Raw genomic sequence first — 19,748 nt, 5'->3', positions numbered from 1 at the left:
TGACACAAAAGAACTCAAATTCATCCTCAGGAGAGTGCCATGCTGCAAAGCAACCAGACAGTCGCCTGACCTGGCAGCTTCTCTTGGTCAAATCCATATAGTCCTAGAGACAGGCTCCCCAGAGACATGCAGACTTTTAACCCTGATTCATGACCACTGAATTCTAGGAGTACTGAGTGTTCAGATTGGTGGATTTTGTTTTTTCTTCTGTTCCAGAAAAATGTAAGATGCATCACTTACCAAAGTCTCCTTGTTTACTTTCTAATAGGCAATTGATGTTGTTGTACAGGCTCTCATGAATATTTGGTTCTCTTGATCAACAGGAGACAGAATGAAGAGAAAAGAGAGGATGGAAGAGTGCTGCAAGCCGTAGGAGACAGAGCTCTGATTCTGAGCTGTGCTGTGGACTGGACATCGGAGCCTTAGAGATGGTCTCCTTTGGTGGACAGAGGTATGGAAGGTATCCAGGGAGGGTGATGCAAAGGAGCCCCAAATTTTAGCCTCAAACAAATATATCCAAGTATAGAAAACAAAGTGTGGGATGGTAGGAGTTCCTTAGCTGGGAAATGTGTCTCTTTGCACAATATCTGTATCCTGCATCTACCTAAGGAAGGGCCTGGAGTCTTCAGTGTCTAAGATAGCCACAAGGCTGTCCCTGACCAGCACAGCTTCTCTCAGACACTAGCATCTCTCAGAATGGTGTCACTGAGATCCAGTTTAATACCAACCAGGGAGAGGAGGTCCTGGAAGGCAGAATGTCTGCCTCTGGTCCCTGGATCCCTGTGGTAATGAGTTAACCTATATAGAAAATGTACAAATGTCTCTAGTTAAACAATGTATTTCTTGATGGAAAGGCTTACACAGAAGAAAACCTGTAAAGTATCTAAATGAAATTTTGAAAGACATGTTTTCTTTTACCTGTATATTTGCTCAAAGAAAAAATTATATAAAACTAACCTTATAAAAACATCAAAAATATTTTAAATATTCTTTTTATGGAGAATATGTATTTTTTAAATATTTTTTCTCAGTTGTAGATGGACACAATACCTTTCTTTATTTCTCTTTATGTGATGCTAAGAATTAAACCCAGGGCCCCACACATGTTAGATGAGCACTGTATCTCTGAGTCACAACCCCAGCCCAACAGGAAATGTATTATTTTATGTATCCCTTCTTCTGGGGTTGTCAAAAATGAAAGAGATTATAATAAGCTCAAGGCACAAAATCTAATATAATAGCATGATTGTATTCCTTCTGTCTTTAGGAACCCACACTGAACACACATAGTTTATGCACAAGGGATAAAGAAAATTAGCAATCCGATCAAAAAGCAAAAGCAGATTTCAGACTGAATATCAGAGAATGTCTCTCAAAAATCACACAGCAACTGGCCCATAGACAGAGCTTCAGAAATTAGAAAAGACTGGACAGGTAGCCATCAGCACCAGAGCAAACCTTTACAGAGCCACAAAGCCCCTGGCAAATGTCAGAATACTGGGTCATTCCAAGTGTTTGGGGGGAATATGTGCATGCAGTACTGCACATCACTATTGGAAAATAAATGCTTCACCTTAAAGAACAATCTGTCAATTATTGGTAAAATTAAGGTCATACACTTTTTATGAAACAGTTTTATTAATCGTCACCTGTTCTAGAGAAATTCTCCCACAGGTTCATAGAGACAATTATGTGTGGTTATGTGGACAGCAGCAATATGAATGTCCACTGCAGGAAATTGGAGAGTTGGGGTGTGCTAAGGCACATTAAAGGCTACTATGTCAGAATTTGAAGCAGCAGATGAAATGTACATAAAAAGATCTTAATAACTTGCAGATGGGGACTTTGAGTGCAGATTAGTGGTAGAGTGCTGGCCAGCATGAATGAAGTCCTAGAGTCAATACCCAATGATACTTAAAAAAAAAAAAAAGTCGAAAGAAAGAAAAAGAAAAAAAAGGAAATGTTAAAATTTCTTCTAAATACAATTGGGTATGTCCCCTGAAACCTTTTACATCAATTAAAAATATAATCTCCTGAAGAATGAATTAATCCTCTTCCTATAACTTGTTAGAGGTTATGTGTGAAAATGGTTCACTATTGTCATGATACAAAAAGCTCCACAAAATCTTGCAAATCATGAGATTCAAGTATTTGTGTTCATTTTTGAAACACAGAGAATCTGTCAAGGCCATCAAGGGTATGTATATCCATGGTCTTAAGAGTATGATCCAGCACCACTGAGTCTGGTCTCTGAAACCAGCTAGTCCATATGTGGAGAACTAGCTAGGTGTAGTGACCCTTGCAGGCTATCCCGAAGAAGCAAGAGACTGAGGGAAGAAATACAGATGTTTGATGCCATCCTAGGCAATATAGCCAGATCTTGTCTCAAACACAAGATAAAATGGGCTGAGAGGAAGCTCAGTGGTAAAGCCTAATATTCAATCACGAGAATCATCAAAAAACAAACAAACAAAAATTAAGTGCAGAATTAGAACAGTGATTTTGAATTTTATTTTTTTGTATTTTATTTAGAGACAGAGTCTCACTGAGTTGCTTTGCACCTTGCCCTTGCTAAGGCTGGCTTTGAATTCAACTTCTTCTGCCTTGACCTCCCAAGCCACTGGGATTAGAGAGGTGCACCAACATGCCTGGTTAATTTGTCTATGTTTATTTGAAATAGAGAAAGAATTTTTGGAGTGAATTGAAACTTGAAAGTACTAGAGGCTTGCTTCTATCCTACCTCATTCATGCATCTTTTCCCTAATTCAATCAAAACCAAGGAATTCCAAAATGCCTTCAGGATTGGTCCACTTGCACCTTAATCCTATGAGGTATTTCAATCAACGTATGATGCAAATGAATGTCCCTCCCACATAATTGGGTGTTGCTTCTGAGGTCAACTACTGGACAGAACACTATGAAAAGCTTCAGTCCATACCAGACTGAATGAGTTGGTCCTTTTCCTTGGCCAGGTACACACACATCTTGGCATGGTAGGGAAGCTGAAGCTATGGCAGTCTGTCAGTCAACCTGGAGATCATTTACTCTTAGGAGATCTTGTCCAGAGCTCTGCATTCCCCTAGGCCTGAACCCAGATAATTTTCCGTCACTGAGATGCCACTCCTGCCAGTGCCTCCAGAGCTTCAGAGATGTAAATTTTCCAGTAAGCCCACTTCCTCACTGGGCTTACAAAGAGCAGGGAGCTGTCTTTGGGGAACTGAGGCTGTGCACTAACAGCCTGTGTTATTTCACAGAAGCACAGAGTTGAGATGGAACAGCACCGAGTTCAAGACCATCCAGCAGCCAATGGCTGAAACCTCTCAGGAGCTCTAGTCACCTCAAATATCTGCAAACACTATGGTCAGTGGGACCAATGGGTCCTGAACTTCCCAGGAGGTGCCAGTGCCTGGACAATTTGACAAACCCACACTCAGGCCTTCTCTTGGAGCCAAGGATATCCCCAGAAGCTGCTGAAAACTGAGGCTTAAATCCCAGAGGAACCCAGAAAGGAAAGGAATCTCATCTTGAGGATGCCTTGCAGTACAATGCCCTTCAGCCAAAGCCCTAGAAGGAACCTGAAATACACCAATGGGGACCCTCATACTGCCCCTGTGGACTCATGCACTGGGACTATGCCCTGCATGCCTAGGCACTTTGAAGTCTTGGCTGTGGTGATCATCCCTCATTTTGTTCATTCTCTCTGAAATGATTTAAAGGTTCTTGAATAAAAATAAAATTCTTTGTGTAATTAATTTGTTAAAGAACTCTTCTTTTAGATGAACTGAGAATTCTTCTAGTTTCTAATGTGATTGAATTTTTCATGATGAGCCATTCCTTTATTCACTGCTTGTCTATTGATCTGGAGGGGGTGAGTAAAGGGTCAGGATGGGAAGCTATATAGGTAGGTCTGGGGCAGGAAGGAGCCAATTACCCAGCTCAGATCTGTGGCTGAACTCAATGCCATCTCTGGAGATATGAGGGTAGTGTGCTAACAGAATGTATAGTTGGGTGGCCACTTGATGGTGTTTCCTCATAACTGAATGTGACCTTCCAGAAGAGGAGAGAGAATATGCATCAATAAATATCCTATAAATGGTCTACGGTTAATTTCTTACTAAGAAGGACATCAAAATGAAATCTCTAGTCTTGGGACTTCTGAGTTGACAATCATGGGATCCAAGACATCAGCTCTAGGTCAGACATGTCCAGACAGTGACAGAATCCTGCCCTGGTGGGCTATGTCCAGGTTAAGAGACTTTACAGATTTTCTTTTGAGATCCACCAAAACTGAAGGTTTTTGGGTGGGGTCATATGCCTAATGTCAGTTGGTTCAGGTAGCTTTAGCAAACTATCATCAGCAGGGTGCCATGTTGTTTATTAGTAGTCCAAGCTACACAGGAGGCTCAGGCAGGAGCATTGCTTGGGCCCAGGACTTTGAAGCCTCCCTGGACAACAGAACAAGATCCTGTATCAAAAAATAATAAGATAAATCATACATTGGGATTAGCTTGAAGGAATGTAATGCCTTCATTAGCATGGACATGAACTTTTAAACTTTCCTGTTTCCTGAAACCCGATAGGTTTTAGATTGAGGGGATTTGGATTTAGAGGGGCTTAGTTGCTAGGTCTTACTGAACAGTGAGATCAGACCTGTTTGCCTTGCTTTTCACATCAGCTAAATTTAGTGTCAATTGTCTATGGCATGAAATGGGAGTAGAGGTCAAAAAGAAGTTGAAGTATTTTTGTGGTTCAGATATACAGACAGGATTCCAATAGGATCATCTTTTTTCCTAAAAAGCTAAAATCTAAATTAGCTTTTCTTTCTCTCCCTCTCATGGATTTTCTTGAACCTTGGGGACTAGCCTCCACAATAAACAAAGGAAGCTAGGTGCAGAGGCCAAGGCCTGTAATCCCAGGGATTTGGAGTCTGAAGCAGGAGTAAAACAAGTTCAAGGCCAGCGACAGCAAAATTAAAAGTCCTTCTCTCGCTCTCTGTATCTCTCTGTCTCTCTCTCTCTGTCTCTCTCTCTCTCTCTCTCTCTCTCTCTCTCTCTCTCTCACACACACACACACACACACACACACACACACACACACACACACACTGGAGATGTAGTTGTGTATAGAGATGTATGAAGCTCTTTGTTCACTCACCTGCACCACCAAGGAGGAAAAAAACACCTATAGCGTGTCATGACCACATATGTCACTGTGCAAAAAAGATTCCAGACCTTGTGCGATGATATAATTTACAAATGTAATAGTACTAAAGGACATCTTCATTTTTGAGAACCTTTCATTTCTTTACACACACATACACCATGCCTACCAAAATTGAGCATTGTAATAATGTACTTTCCTTTGGTTAAATTTACATAAAACAAAATTAGAAGTCTCTAAAAATCTTTATACAACTTATGCTTTCAGTATTGAAAATGATGAGAAGAACTACATAGCATAGCACATTATAATTTTTTTGTTATACATGACAGTACAATGACTTTGACATATCACACATTTGAATCAGATGGGATATTTTCTCATTTTCTGAGTATTCAGATTGCAGAATCCAAATTTTAATATGGGCAAAATAAAATAATAGATAACAAAAGAACAAAAAACCTGACATTTAAAAGTCCCCCCCTTGCAACTTGGGATTGAACTTGGGGCACTTTAACACCAAGCTACATCTCCTGCTGTTTTTATGTTTGAAGAGAGAGTCTTTCTATGTTGCTTGTGTGTTTATGATCCTTTTGCTTGAGCCTCCTGAGTAGCTGGAATTAAAGACATTTTAGAGGTTGATAATGGGCAACATTAATAATCAAATATCATTATTGATAATGGGCAACATCAATATTGCATAGAGGTAGTACACAACTACCTCTATGGCTCACTTTCTCAATCACCAACTCTGTTTCAAAGTATTACATTTAGATAAATGGTGATTTTTTTTAAATTTAGGGCAGGACACTCCTCAGATTATGTTCATATTCATATTCTATATGGTATTATTTTTCTGAAATATAATCAAAGTCTCATGATCTTGAATTAAAACTGATCCATGAAAAAATTTCTGTGGCATATGTTTGAGAGAAAGAAGCTACAGTACGGTTTTTACTGTCACATTTTTTGTCACAATTATCCAAGAAAAAGTAGTTTTTATCATTAGAAGCTCAAAGAACATCCACAAAACTATGGACTCCTTCACAAACTTCCTTCTTAACAATTCATTTGGGCCAAGCAAACTCTGCTTTGTAGTGGGTTTATAACTTGGCCCTCTAGAGTCGGAGCCTTAGCTGCTGCTAACATAAATCAGTAAGATTCCAGGCAGGGCTCACCCATCCACTGTGTAAAGTGACTAGGGCCTTAAAATACATTATGGTCCTACAAAATTGTTTTAATTTCTTTTGAAACTGGAAGAAAAAATAATTATAATGCATAATATAACACAAGTTATATATATATATAACATCAGCATATTTTATAAAACTATAGTGTTTATCAATAATTTTTAATTTAATGTATTGATTAAGATTTTAGTTCAGGAATGAGTACCTTAAGGCAAAAGAATGCCAAGGATCAGGTGGGTTTCTGCTAGGCGCAGAGCGCCACAGTATGTGTTCTAATTCCCCAGGCTCAGGAAGGCTCAGTCTTTGACAAGTAGAACAGAGGGAGACCAAGTGCTTTGGTCTAAGCTGGAGAATGCACCAGGAAGAGGAGTTATCTCCTGACTTGACCTCCACTTAACTGTACTATGACACATTTACTTGTCTTAAGTAATGTTTGTATTATTTAAGTTTGTCATTGAATAATCTTTAGTAACTTTTACGTCCATTCATAATTTAATAAAGTTCTTATTTAATTATCTTTGATATCATTTGCATCCATTTTGCAAACTAAAATCTCACAATATTTTTGTAGTTTTTGTGAGTCTTACTAAATACTTTGCTAAAATATTCCTTACTTAAATTTCATTTCACTAGAATAATTTCCAGTAGTACAGGAAAGAGAATGAAAGTGGAAGATATGAAATTAGAGAATGATTTTATCAAATATTTTTTATTAAAGATCCTACACAAAATGTATAAAATTCTGTAGTATCATTATCTTTGTTTAGAGATGTAAAATCTGTATGTTTCCATATCAAAAGGGAGCCAAGTTTTTAATACCATAAAAATTTACATATATATAAAATTCCTTAATGCTCTCTACCTCTTGTAATTATAAGGGCATTTACTATGTCCTAGAACCTCTATGCTATCTATTCCCTTTGAGATTTTAAGGGTTGCCTTATTTCTAACTAAGTGGATCATTTTTATCTTGTACTATGAAAGAACACTATTTTTCCTTAATAGAGTTTCTTTTTTTTTGTGAATATATTTGTACAATAAATTCCTATATCAAAACAGTATATTTAAAATTGTTAAAACACATGGCTATGTTGCATACCAAATTCATTCAAACACTAATATTGAGGAACATCTTTCTGCCAACATTATTTAAAAATGTTTATTTTAAATGGTTTTCTTAGTTGCACAAGGACATAATATCTTTATTTTGTTTATTTTCAGTACCCTGTGCTTCACGTGTGCAAGGCAAGCACTCTGACACTGAGCCACAACCCAGTCCTTTGCCAACATTTTAACAACATGGATTATAATGAACATTCCTTCTGCTTTTTAATATAGCAGGAGTCAAATCCTTGAACTCATTCATGCTAGGCAAGTGCTCCACCACTTACCTACATCCCTGGACCCTGTGATGAAAGTTTTTAACTCTTTCTAATATGCCATTTAAATGTGTGTTTCTTTTAATTTCCTGGTGTCTAACATTGGTGAGACTAGGCTCAACATTGCTACAGAAAAGCTAGTAATGTTATGTATTTGTCTGTGGGAATTTGAAGAGTTCCATAATTTTTATCACTTTTCTAATTGATTTGGAGTGACTGACATTGATAATATCTAATTATCAATAATTAGTACTTTCAAAAGCTTAAAGCGTCCCATCTTATGTACTTTATTTCCTCTTTGCCTCATTCACATCCATTTTTTTTCCTAATACTCATCCCAATTTGCTCTCTTGCTGAATCTTCAATTATGATTTCAAACACTTCACCTCGAAACATCTCTTCATGGCTCCACTTTGCACCATAACAGCCAAGAACTCTGGATACCCAGTGTCGTCTGAACTCTCCTTTCCAGATTCCAGGTTCACACTGCTCACAAGCATCATTTCTTTTTGCTCCAGGGGAGAAACTCATGTAGTTTTAAGGTAAGAACACATCAGCAGTCAGATTGGGTGAAACATGGTGGGGGAGGACATCACTGAATAGAGCTCTAGAATTCCAGGAGAAGAGGTAGCAGGAGAAAATATTCAGGAACTAAAACTACCTAGAGGTCCAGGAAGAAGCCAGTGTCTGGAGCTGCATTGGCCATAGAAGTCACAGTGGTCATCCTGGAGCTTGGGATCTATCAAAGTTGTGTGCAGTATCTGAAAAATAGAGAGAGGGGAGAAAGAAGAAAAAAAGAGTGGGTGGAGGAAGGGGAAAAAAAACATAAGGTGGCAGAAAGGAAGCACTTTGGTCTGAAACAAGAATACCAAACTAAGAGTGCATGCAAAAAACTCAGGGTGAAATTAAACCCCAGAATACCAACACCAAGAATAAACACAAACATAACTGTCAATCCAATGGATTAGCCTTTTATACTTGGACTTAAAAACCTAAGGAACTGCCATCTCATATGTTCATTCAAAACCAAACTGCTTCATTCTCTTATATACTATAGGGTGTAGAGTTTCTGATGCAATTTGAAGTCATCCCTCACTTTTCTTCTTAGTCAAATAGATGCTATAAACACACAACTTATTGAATCCACTTACTTCCCAGAATTATATACTGGAAGGCCTTAGCATATTCTAGCATAACAGAATTGTTTGGTATATGTTCATTACAATTAATTTATGCACTGTTTTGTTTTTTTTCAAGTTATTTCACTGGAGCAAAAAAGTAGCTACATTTTGATATTTTGTATAATATCACTGAGCAACAGTTCTCTGGCTCTCTGAATAATAAATTGATTGTAAAGATAAATCCTGCTAGATGGGTCAGGATAGTACAGGCTTGTAATCTCAGTGACCTAGAAGGTTGACACAAGAGGACTACAAATTCAAGACAAGGCAGGCAGGGTGGCTCATACCTGTAATCCCAGTGGCTATGGAGGCTGAGAAAGGAGGATTGTGATGTCTAAGCCAACCACAGCAACTATGAGGTGCTAGACAACTCAGTGAGACCCTGTCTGTAAATAAAATACGAAATAACAAAATAGGGCTGGGTATGTGGCTCAGTGGTTTAGTACCCTTAAGTTCAATTCTGGCATAAAAAAGAATTCATGGGGCTGAGATTGTGGCTCAGTGATAGAGCGCTTGCCTAGCATGTGTGAGGCACTAGGTTTGGTTCTCAGCACCACATACAAACAAATAAAATAAAAATGTTTATAAAAACCTAATAAAAATACTTTAAAAAAATTCAAGAGACTGTTCAGCAACTTCATTAGATCATGTCCCAAAACAAGAACTAAAAATTATTGGAGATACATCTTATAAGGTTGTGAAAAACCAAAGATTCATGATTTCAAGTTCAAATTATAAAAACGCTCGACAAAGTTGGGTCCAAGAAGGACATCTTTAGTAGAGTTCTTTGCAGGACCCCTGGCAGCAGAACACTCTGGGTGGAGTCTTCTGGAGGATCTATGCCAATGGGAGAATATCAAGGCCTAGAGTTTGGAGGTCTAGCTATTGAGGTCTATTGAATGGCCTCACAGTGAGCACAGTCAAGGGTATAGTGGCAGCTGTGACCCAGACTGGTCAGATTGCCTGCCCTTCCCTGGCTAGACTTGATTTTCTTCTCTGGCTTTTTGAGTCCTTTGAATCTTTGTTTAATACATTTTATTTATTTATTTATTTGTTTCTTTCTTTATTTATTTATACGTGGTGCTGAGGATCAAACCCAGAGCCTCACATATGCTAGGCCAGTGCTATACCACTGAGCCACAACCCCAGCTCCACTCCATTGAATCTTGACTGCCTGGGCAGACTGTGAGTCCCAAGAAACAGAAGATTGTAGGTGGGTTTGAAAGGAAGACAGGCAGAGGTAGAATTTAGTCAACTACAAAGTGTGAAAGCACCTCTTAAATAGTCTTGGTGAAACTAGATTGCAGGGTAACACAGGAAGATCATTTCTCATCTGGGTTCTCAAGGCTGCTGTGTATCTACTTGGAGATGCAGTGTGTGTACAACACCCAATACACCAGTGCTCTGGATACCTGGAGACACCACCTAATCATGCTGCCAATAAGCAGAGAAAGAACAATGAGGGAGGGCCCCCTTAGGTTTAGAATTGACCTTTTAGATCTAGACCTGGTCTCTCACCACCCAGGGGTCTGAGCCTCCTCTTTCCCCAACATCCCCAACAGGAGTATACTACAACCAAAAATTTCGCATTGACACAATTTTATTGAGTAAACAGAAGAAAAACGCACAAGAGCTCTGAAGCCTCCATGGGGGACTAGCAAACAGAAGCGTTACTTCTAGATGATTCCTTCCAAAACCCTTCTCCAAACATGGTTGTAGGAGAAATCTCAGTGCTCCTGGGTCCCAAAGGTTGCAGACTCAAGCAGCCTCAGGGAGTCTTGTGCAGAAGGGCCTGGATCCACTCCCAGAAACCTTGGCTTGTCTCCTGGACGCTGATGGGAGCAGGGGGAAGAGGACTCTTACAAGGGTCACCACCAGAGGTTTTGGGATCTAGACATCCCTCACCCACGCACCTGGAACACAAGAAAATCCCAGCGGGTGGTCCATGGCGAGGCACTATGAAGACCCCTGACTTTCTTGGGGGCACCTGGGGCTTCTTCTGGGATGCAGAGTCCAGGACAGGAAGCTCTGTGCCATGGCACAAAGTGCTGTGTGCCCAGGAAAAGTCATCTTTCCATGACTAATGCCAGAGAAGATGCGCTTGGGGTGTGGGATGCAGGTTGCAGTGCAAGTCTTGGTAGTCATAGGAAGTATCTGGCAGTTGGATATAGAAGGGCAATGGCAAGGACCCAGGACATATTAAGCTCAGGGTTGGAAGCCTCTGTAGCCCTGGTGCCTGGTCTGCAGAATGCAAAGCCTGTGGCACACAGCAGGGGAAGTGCTGTTCCATGGCATTGTGGGCCTCACACCAGGTACCACCAAGCATGTAGGACTCAGCAGGCAGAAGCTTTGGTGTTCTGAAACTCCTCTGGCCTCCAGTGAGTGTCCAACCACACTGGGAACGTGGGTAGTGTTTGCTTTAATTCTGAAAGGAAATCCCATTACAAAGTTCACTTAATGAGATTAACAACAGTAACAATTATCTGTTAGTCTGTGTAATAGGAAGTCTTGCTCCATACAAGACACTGAAAACTGAACATTTTTCTACTGGCTTCAGCAGGGTTGTCAGCACAATACCTAGACTATCACAACTTGGTTTGGTTGTAACCCTTTTCCTTCCTGAACTCTGCCTGTGTGGTAGAATATTTGTGACTAGGAATACTTCCAAAGAGAAATTTAAAATGGCAAATGGTTCTTGGGTTTCAGATCTGGTGCTATAATCGGATTGATCTATCACCTCATTCCAAACTCCATCCAATTCATAACTTGAAAAACGAAACCCCAATATGATAATCAAATAACTTTGGGCTCTTTAGAGTAAATGAGGCCATAATCCCCCATGAAATGTATTTATGTTCCATACTGGAGATTTTTTCAGCAAAATATTTTACACACATTAGTATCTTCTAAAGCCTCAATAGAATGAAGCTAGAAATCCATAATAAAAAGGAAGTGAAAATTCACAAATTTGTCAAAAGCAAAGAAGAATATAAAATAATATTCTGATCAAGGAAAAAAGCATAAAATAGAGGAGAAAATATATAGATAACTAATAATCATGAGAACACATTATACCAAAATTTCTGGGATGAAGCAGAAACAGTGACCAGGAAGGTGTATTAGTCAGGGCTCTGCAGAGGAACAGAATCAACAGGAAGTATGATTCTAAAAATGGATTGGTTAGATTGGCTTACTTGACCAGAAACTGGATAGTCTCCAATGGCCATCTGCAGGCTGTAGAGCTGGAGGAACCAGTAGCTGCACAAGTGACTGAAGACCCCGAAACAAGAGAGATCAACAGTACTCTCAGAGTCTAAAACAGAAGGCTTCCAGAAACTCCTTAGATGATTACTGGCAGAGCTCACTTTGCAGGAGTGAAGAAGCAGGAGTCTGATATTCTCAAGTGATGGCAGCAGCAATCAAGAACCATTCCTAAAAGAATCACACTTGTATCTGCTATTGCTTCCTTGTCCTCCCACCTTTTATTCCATCCAAGCCACCATGCTATTGGATGGTTCTGACCCACTTTAGGGAGGGTCTCCACTTCAGTTGTTATCCCACATGTCAATCATTCCTAAACACACCCTCACTGACACACTCAGAATCTCTTAATCTTTGGTATGTCTTAATTCCATCAAGTTGAATGAATGCTAACATTAACAAAAACTACCAAGACTGAATCAACAGGAACACCAGAAAAAAGCTACAACAATGACTGGGAATAAATCACTAATCAAACACAAGGTGAGGCTGAGGATGTAGCTCATTGGTACAGAGCACTTGCAGGATACCCTTCCTGGGTTCAGTGTCCACCACTGCAGGATAAAAAACTATCCCAGTAAGTGAAAGCTGTGGACATAATGGCTTCATCCATGAATTCTATGAAAGATTTACAGAAGCAGTTAGAGAAACATTACCAATTACTCTGAGTCGCATTCAAAAAATTGAAGAGGAAGAGTGAAAACTATTGTGGACCTGAAGCCAGATTTAAAGATAGGTAATTAGTGTAGTTAGGTAAATCGGGTCTAATATGGAGTAAGATAAATAAAATGGAGACCATAATGGAGTGCAGGAAACCAGTGCAGCACTTGGGGAAATTGAAATGTTAATGTCCCCAAGGTCCCAAGCCTATCCCAAGGAAATATTAAAGAAGGGACTCCAGCAAACTCCAAGATGCCAATACAAAAGCCACCCCAGGCCTTTCCTACCTAGATTACTTCTCCAGTCCACCTATCTCTCACCTTTTGGGCCTCCCCACCTATATTCTATCACTGCAAGATAAGGGACAACAAAGGACAGGAATGTGGGAAAGCTGAAAGAAGACCTTAGCTATAAAAAAGAGAAGACCTGGCCCTTCCATGGATTCCACCTTTTGGGTCCCCTTCTTCCTCCAGGGAGAAGTCTTTTCTGCTGTCCTTTAATAAAGCTTCTTCTTTCCACTCTGTACTTGCCTTGGCATACTTCTCTGGTGTTATACTTCAGCAGTCTGGGAAGCAAAGACTTGTTACTGGTAAAGAGCAGTAACAGAACTCTATTCCTAATTCTACCTGTGATTATTTGCAAGTGGGTTCAGAGAGAACTGCCAGTGTGTGAATTCAAGGAATATTTCAATTGTACCAATCTTTCATGTTTTTGTCTATAATGTATTTTGCAATTGATGGTGAAAATGTTGAACATGAAATAAAGTATTAACTTAGGGGCTGCCCTTCATTTCTGGTTTTCCCTGATTACATTTTTACTATTCAACTAAAAAAAAATAAAAATACAAATAAAAAGGAAAGTAGAAAATTGAAGTACTTCTTTAAGGGTGCATCAACATCTCTAACACACATATCTAGATTATCAGTTTCTCTGGGAATACTTTGCTTATCATGTTTTTCCTTTCCTGGAAAACTCTTTTTGAATCTGACAAAGTAAAATTTCTCCCTGTGGTCTCTCAAAAGTTTAAAAGTAAGACTTCTGGAATTCACTCTAAGAAATGGAGGAAAGGGTTCCGATGTTCAGAGAACTCTGGGATTAATCTGCATGGCTGTTTTGCCCCAGAAGTATTATAGAAGTGAAATGAGTTTAAGAATACTTGTAATTAACATTGACCACACATTTATACCTGGCAGAATTAACAGGCAAGTGAGAACCTTGTCTGACCTCTGTGCAAAGGGGACCCAGGACCCAACCCATATCCAGCAAAGATACCCACACAGGACACATACTGGCACCCAGGAAACCCACCCTTCCTTTCTCAATCTCCAAAACAAACACACAAGTGTAAAACTATTTTTTCTATAATTTTATTATACATGGGACAGAAAATTCATGAAAATCCAAGAAAGCATAAATTTCTCACATGATTACTAAATTGAGAAACTTTTTAAAAATTATTTATTTTTTTTTAGTTGTAGTTAGACAGAATACCTTTATTTTTTCTATTCTTATGTGGTGCTGAGGATCTAACCCAGGGCCTGGCATGTGCTAGATGAGCACTCTACTGCTGAGCCACAACCCCAGCTCTGAGAAATGATTTTTAATATCATTTATTCACAGAGGATCTTCTATTGCAGTGTGTTAGCAGAGACCTCATGGCTCTCAACCCAAAGAAAGGCAGTGAGGAATCTAGAGCCCCCATTATTTTAAATTCACTGAGCATGATTGGAAACCTCAGGCAGCATCCTGCAGACATGGGATGGTATTTCTTGGAACTCATAAAGGGAGACTCTTGAAAGAGCATGGGCAATCTCAGGATTCCTCGATCATGGGGGCAGGCTGGACGCTGGTCAGCCGGGTTTCTCAGAGGCATACTCCTCTCCTGGGGGTACTTGGGGCTACTGCTGGGTCTCACACATCTGTCCTGGACAGGCAGGTGGCAATGTTTCTCTTCTCATGGTGTTGTGTGATCTGGGTCCATGGAAGGGTCAGGACCAGCTGAGAGACCCACAAGGTGTAAAAGGCATTACACAGTTGAAGTCCTGGGGATCCCAAGAAAGGAAGCCCAGTCTGGGATAGAAAAGCAGAAGCCAGGGCCCAGAATCTGCTTCCTTTAAGGCTTGGCAGCACCTGAGTCCCTGGAGCCTCACCTTCCACACAGCAGGGCAAATATTTGTCCATAGCTGCAGCCTCTCAGAGGAGAAAAAGTCTCCAGGGACCCCTTGCCTGATCATTTTTACTCTTCTGGGCTCCTCTTGATCAGAAGCACAGTGTGTAAAGTTGAGTGGAGATAGGATCTTAGGGGGTATTTCTTCAGAAGGCAGGATCTCCTAATCCTAGAGGCAGATCCAATCATCTGGGGTGTCAGTGTTCATTTGAATAGGTTTTGTTGATTGATTGGTTTAAAATAATTTTTGAAAATCTCAGGATCCTCACTGTTGATGGTGATGGCCAAGCCTGACTACCCTGGTCTCCAAGGAGAGAAAGAGAGCGTAGAGGATGAGAGAGTGAAAGAGTTATCCTGGGAGTGTTGTAGGAACACACAAGCAGGGCTCTAAAGATAGCAGAAAACAGTTCTATTTGGCTGTAGCCAGGATCAGAGGTACAAATTTTACTGTAATCAATTAATTCCCTGAACTCTGATTCAGGTAGTTTCAGAACTTTATACCCAGTGTGTAAGGAGAAGAGCTCACAAGTTCACAATCTGCAGAAGCTCACATAAAAGCAGCTTTTTCTTTCACTGTTTTGGGCAAGTTAACTTTTCAAGGACAAGGCACGGGATGGGGGCTGACTCTATGGTGACACAGCCTCAGTGGGAGGCAAAGTCTAAGGGTCAGAGGTCAGGAGTTAGAGGCTGCCCAACAAATTCACCCACAGGTCTAGCCCCTAGAAATACTATTTCTAGCCCCAGACTCCCTGCTGGGCCTCTCCCAACCTCCAAGGCCTTGCTTTTCCAGGTAGCAGCCCACAGCTGAGAGGAGCAGGTCCATGGCACAGCTAACTGTTATCTGAACACTAGAAATAGAGTGGTTTAAAAAATGGAAAGACAGACAGACTTTTTTGACATTTAACAGATTGTCACCATACGTTATGTAAAATCAGTATAGAGGGTTTGTATAACAAAACAAGCTCCCTTCTACTTTAATTCATAAAAAGTAAATTGTAATTCATCTTTAGGGAAGAATGTACAAAAACATGTATACTTGTTAAAAAAAAAGTTTTAAAACTTATTCTTATTTCATGAGCAGGGAATAGGGTTTTCCCTGGTCAGTAACAAGGGCAGCTTTAGTGATGGGGCAAGTCTTCTCTGGGATCCTAACTTCAGATCATCCCATTGTTGAGATTTGCTTTCCAGTGTTTGGGTAAGGTGGGCTTGCCTATTGTTTCCCATTATTTCTAAACTATTAATTTTTGTACCAGAATTGAACCCAGGGGAGATTAATCATTGAGACAAAAATGTAGCCTATTTATTTGTTCATTTACGTAAACTGGGAATTGATCCTCGGTGCTTAACCACTGAGCCACATATCAGCTTTTTTTAGGTTTTATTTTGAGACAGAGAATCACTAAAGTATTAAGGGTTTAACTAAATTGCTGAGGCTGGCTTTGAACTCACCATCCTCGTGTCTTAGCCTCCTGAATCACTGGCATTACAGGCATGTGTAACCATGCCCAGCCCTGTTCTTTTTTAATTTGAGACAAGGTCTTCTTAAGTTGTTTAAGAACTCCTGAAGTTACTGAGGCTGGTCTTGAATTTGCCATCCATCTTCCTCAGCATCCCAAGTCCCTGGGATTACAGATGTGGGCCACTTAGCCCAGCTGTTTTATTTTTTTTTTATTTTTTTTTTATTGGTTGTTCACAACATTACAAAGCTCTTGACATATCATATTTCATACATTAGATTGAAGTGGGTTATGAACTCCCAATTTTACCCCAAATGCAGAAAAATACGGAACGCTTCACGAATTTGCGTGTCATCCTTGCGCAGGGGCCATGCTAATCTTCTCTGTATCGTTCCAATTTTAGTATATGTGCTGCTGAAGCGAGCACTAGCCCAGCTGTTTTTTGTTTGTTTGTTTTTGTTTTGTTTTGTTTATGTAGTTGGACACAATACCTTTATTTCATTGTAGTGCTGAAGATTAAACCCAGTGCCTCACACATTCTAGGCAAGAGCTCTACCACTGAGGCACAACACCAGCACCTAGCCCAGATGTTATTGCTCTACTTTTTACTTAAAGAACTAGGCCAGAAAAAAGTCAGGCACTCTGAGGGGTATAATCATTGGTGTCACTACCTCTAGATACTAGAAGTGATAACTGTGGGTCCACCTCCATTTAAAGCATAATTTCCTTCTCAAAAAAAGTGGAATTTCAGTTTTAGAAGCATTCTCACACACATCAAGTATCCACAGTGAAATGTTTAATCTGTGTTGCCTTATTGGGTTTCTCTTCCACTCTCCCCCTCAGCTCTCAACACCTTGTGTTCTGTGGCTCTGGGGATCAGAACCAGAGTCTACAGCCCACCAGAAAAATACTCAACCTAGGAGCTAGACCCTCAGCTCCCATATTTGCTTTCAAATGATCTTATATTATGTATTTCTACCAACTGTTTGAGAGTCACTAAGATATGACTATCTACCTACTTACCTACTTTGGACAGAAGGCAGATGTTTAGTATGTGACAGAATATTAATGAACATTTTACCTCACTTTTGAAATTTGAATTTCTATGATGTTAGTGACTCACACATCCCTGTGCTCTTGCTCAGGTCACAGTTCCAACCCTACTATTTCCTCTCTTGACTTCAATACCACACAAAATTTGAATTCCAAAGATGAAAGGAAAAGGCTTTAATCATGTTATAAATTTTAATAAAAGAAAAATCACAATTATGAATAGATCAAAAGGTACACAGAATATGATAATTAGCCACAGAATTGGATAAATTTAAAAAAGAGATTTATCTCACTGAAAAGTGTTCAGTCATTTATGAGAGGAAGAGAGAGGAAGGAGTGGTGGGCACTGCAGAGACCTCAGGCCCCAAATGTCCAGGTGCTGGGAAAGAGAACAACATGTTGCAGCATCAAAATTTTACAAAGAAAGTGGCAAAAAGTACCAATATCCGCTTTCCACTTGGGAAAAACAGAACCAGGATGAAGTTGTGAGGTGAGACCACCCGAAGCTCTCCACTCTCACTCTCTCCCCTTCTAGTTCCTGTGTCTTCTCATGTTTTAAGAGACCTGCAACTTTGAGAAGCATGAGGGCTCTCTGCTGCTCAGCATGATAAGTAGAGCAGAGACACTGCACCCCCTCTTCACTAGACTTAAGAAGTACAAAGCTTCATCTGGGATCCTAGCAAGTTCTTCCCAAGAATTCTTTTCTCCAGAGTAAATGGAGCCATCTTTGACCACTGAGTCCTCATCCTATATAATCAATGAGTTTATACATTTGTTCCTATAATAATGTCTTAGCAATGTGTTAATGTTCCACCCTGGAGACATGGAAGAATTTTACATAAAAAAGTTGAAATGAGATCCCTGGCTTTTCCTGTTACCCAAGTACAATGTTGTTTATTAAACACAGGATATAAAAGTGATATGAAAGTAATTCTCCAACAAGGGCTGAATCAGGTATCAGGATCTTTAAGCTACAGTCAAGACCTTAGGTCTGCCAAGCTGGGTTTGGCTCTAGACTTGGAGGTGAGTCAGAGAAGGTCTCAGAGTTCAGGTCCTTCTAGTTCCTTCTTTCTCTTTCCCCTCTCCGAGCTCTTGTTTGACACTCATATCTTTTAAAATTCCAATATACCATTCTGAGACTCACCACTCCAGTAGGTGTGTATTCAGATTTTGTGGAGGAAGAAGTTCTAGTAAATGGGGGAGGGCTAGCGAAATATATTTAATGAAGACTGAAAAACCTCAAGTATCCAAGTTACATGACTAGGGACCTTCTCAGAAGATCTGAGGGTACATTAGCTTTATGAGATTGATGAATTTTATAGTAAACCTTTTTTTACAGCATTCTCTAAATCTTAAACTATCTGAATGTTCATTTCCCATTCATGGTCAGAGGCCTAGTCATTTTTAAGATTAGGGGTGAGTTCGATGGCCTTAGGGAAGGCTTGGACAACACCCCTGGAGTGGGGGTGGCAGAAAATGCCAAGCTGATCTGAGAAACATGCTTTCACTTGGGGGGATAAAAAAACTGATGGAGATGAAGAAGGCAACTATTTTAAGACCCCTCAGAACTTTGTTTCAGCTGGAAACTGCCATCAGGCTACTCGATATGGACCCTACTTAGCAAAGACTCATTCCCCTGGTGCTTCATCCCCCTCACACTTCCTCTGGCCTCGAGGTGCTCAAATCTTGCTGCCCACTAGGTGGTGCCAGAAGGTCGAAAACCCCTGGATTCCTTTTAAGACAAAGCCCTAAGCATGCCTAAAAGAGTGCTTCCTCTTTTTTTCCTTTAGCTACTGAAGGGTGCTGCTGAAGCCTCCTTGGGCCCCTGTGGGGAGAAAACCCAATTGCACCAGGCATCAGAGTGGTCGACAGGTAAACTGAGGCAAGAGAAACTGGAGAAGAAGCTTAAAAGAGCTGTGCTTAGGAAGTTGGTGAGGGCAGGGGTAAAGCCCTCTCTGCTGCCCAGGCTTACACCTGAAGACCCAGGGCCTCCAGGCTGTCATCACAGGCGCACACCCTGAGCATAGTCCCTTCACCTCTTGGGGCCTCTGTATGGGAAAGGAGGGTTTCAGCTTCTCTGGGATGGGACTCCTCTCAGTGTGATTGGGCTCCCCATTCACCAGGAGGACTTCTGCTCCTTTACTAGGGCTGCCCACCTGCTTACCCAAAACCTGCACTGCTAGCAAAGTTTCCAGGTACACCCACTCCTGCCTGGTCAGAGGAGGCAGGAGTAAAGTACT

General features: G+C 40.4%; 1 long non-coding RNA gene and 1 other non-coding gene across 2 annotated transcripts in view; both read right to left on the bottom strand.

Moving 5' to 3' along the window:
* LOC144376445 (uncharacterized) overlaps positions 1 to 19,748 on the bottom strand; it is a 542,546-nt gene that overhangs the window by 357,383 nt on the left and 165,415 nt on the right. The gene's annotated exons all lie outside the window — the stretch shown is intronic.
* Positions 16,776 to 16,882, bottom strand: LOC144376580 (U6 spliceosomal RNA). The gene has a single exon (XR_013437163.1). It is a non-coding gene; the product is annotated as a U6 spliceosomal RNA (small nuclear RNA).

Source organism: Ictidomys tridecemlineatus, chromosome 3, assembly GCF_052094955.1.
Source record: "Ictidomys tridecemlineatus isolate mIctTri1 chromosome 3, mIctTri1.hap1, whole genome shotgun sequence".
Lineage (NCBI taxonomy): Eukaryota > Metazoa > Chordata > Mammalia > Rodentia > Sciuridae > Ictidomys > Ictidomys tridecemlineatus.
This window is presented reverse-complemented; position numbering and strand designations above follow the sequence as displayed.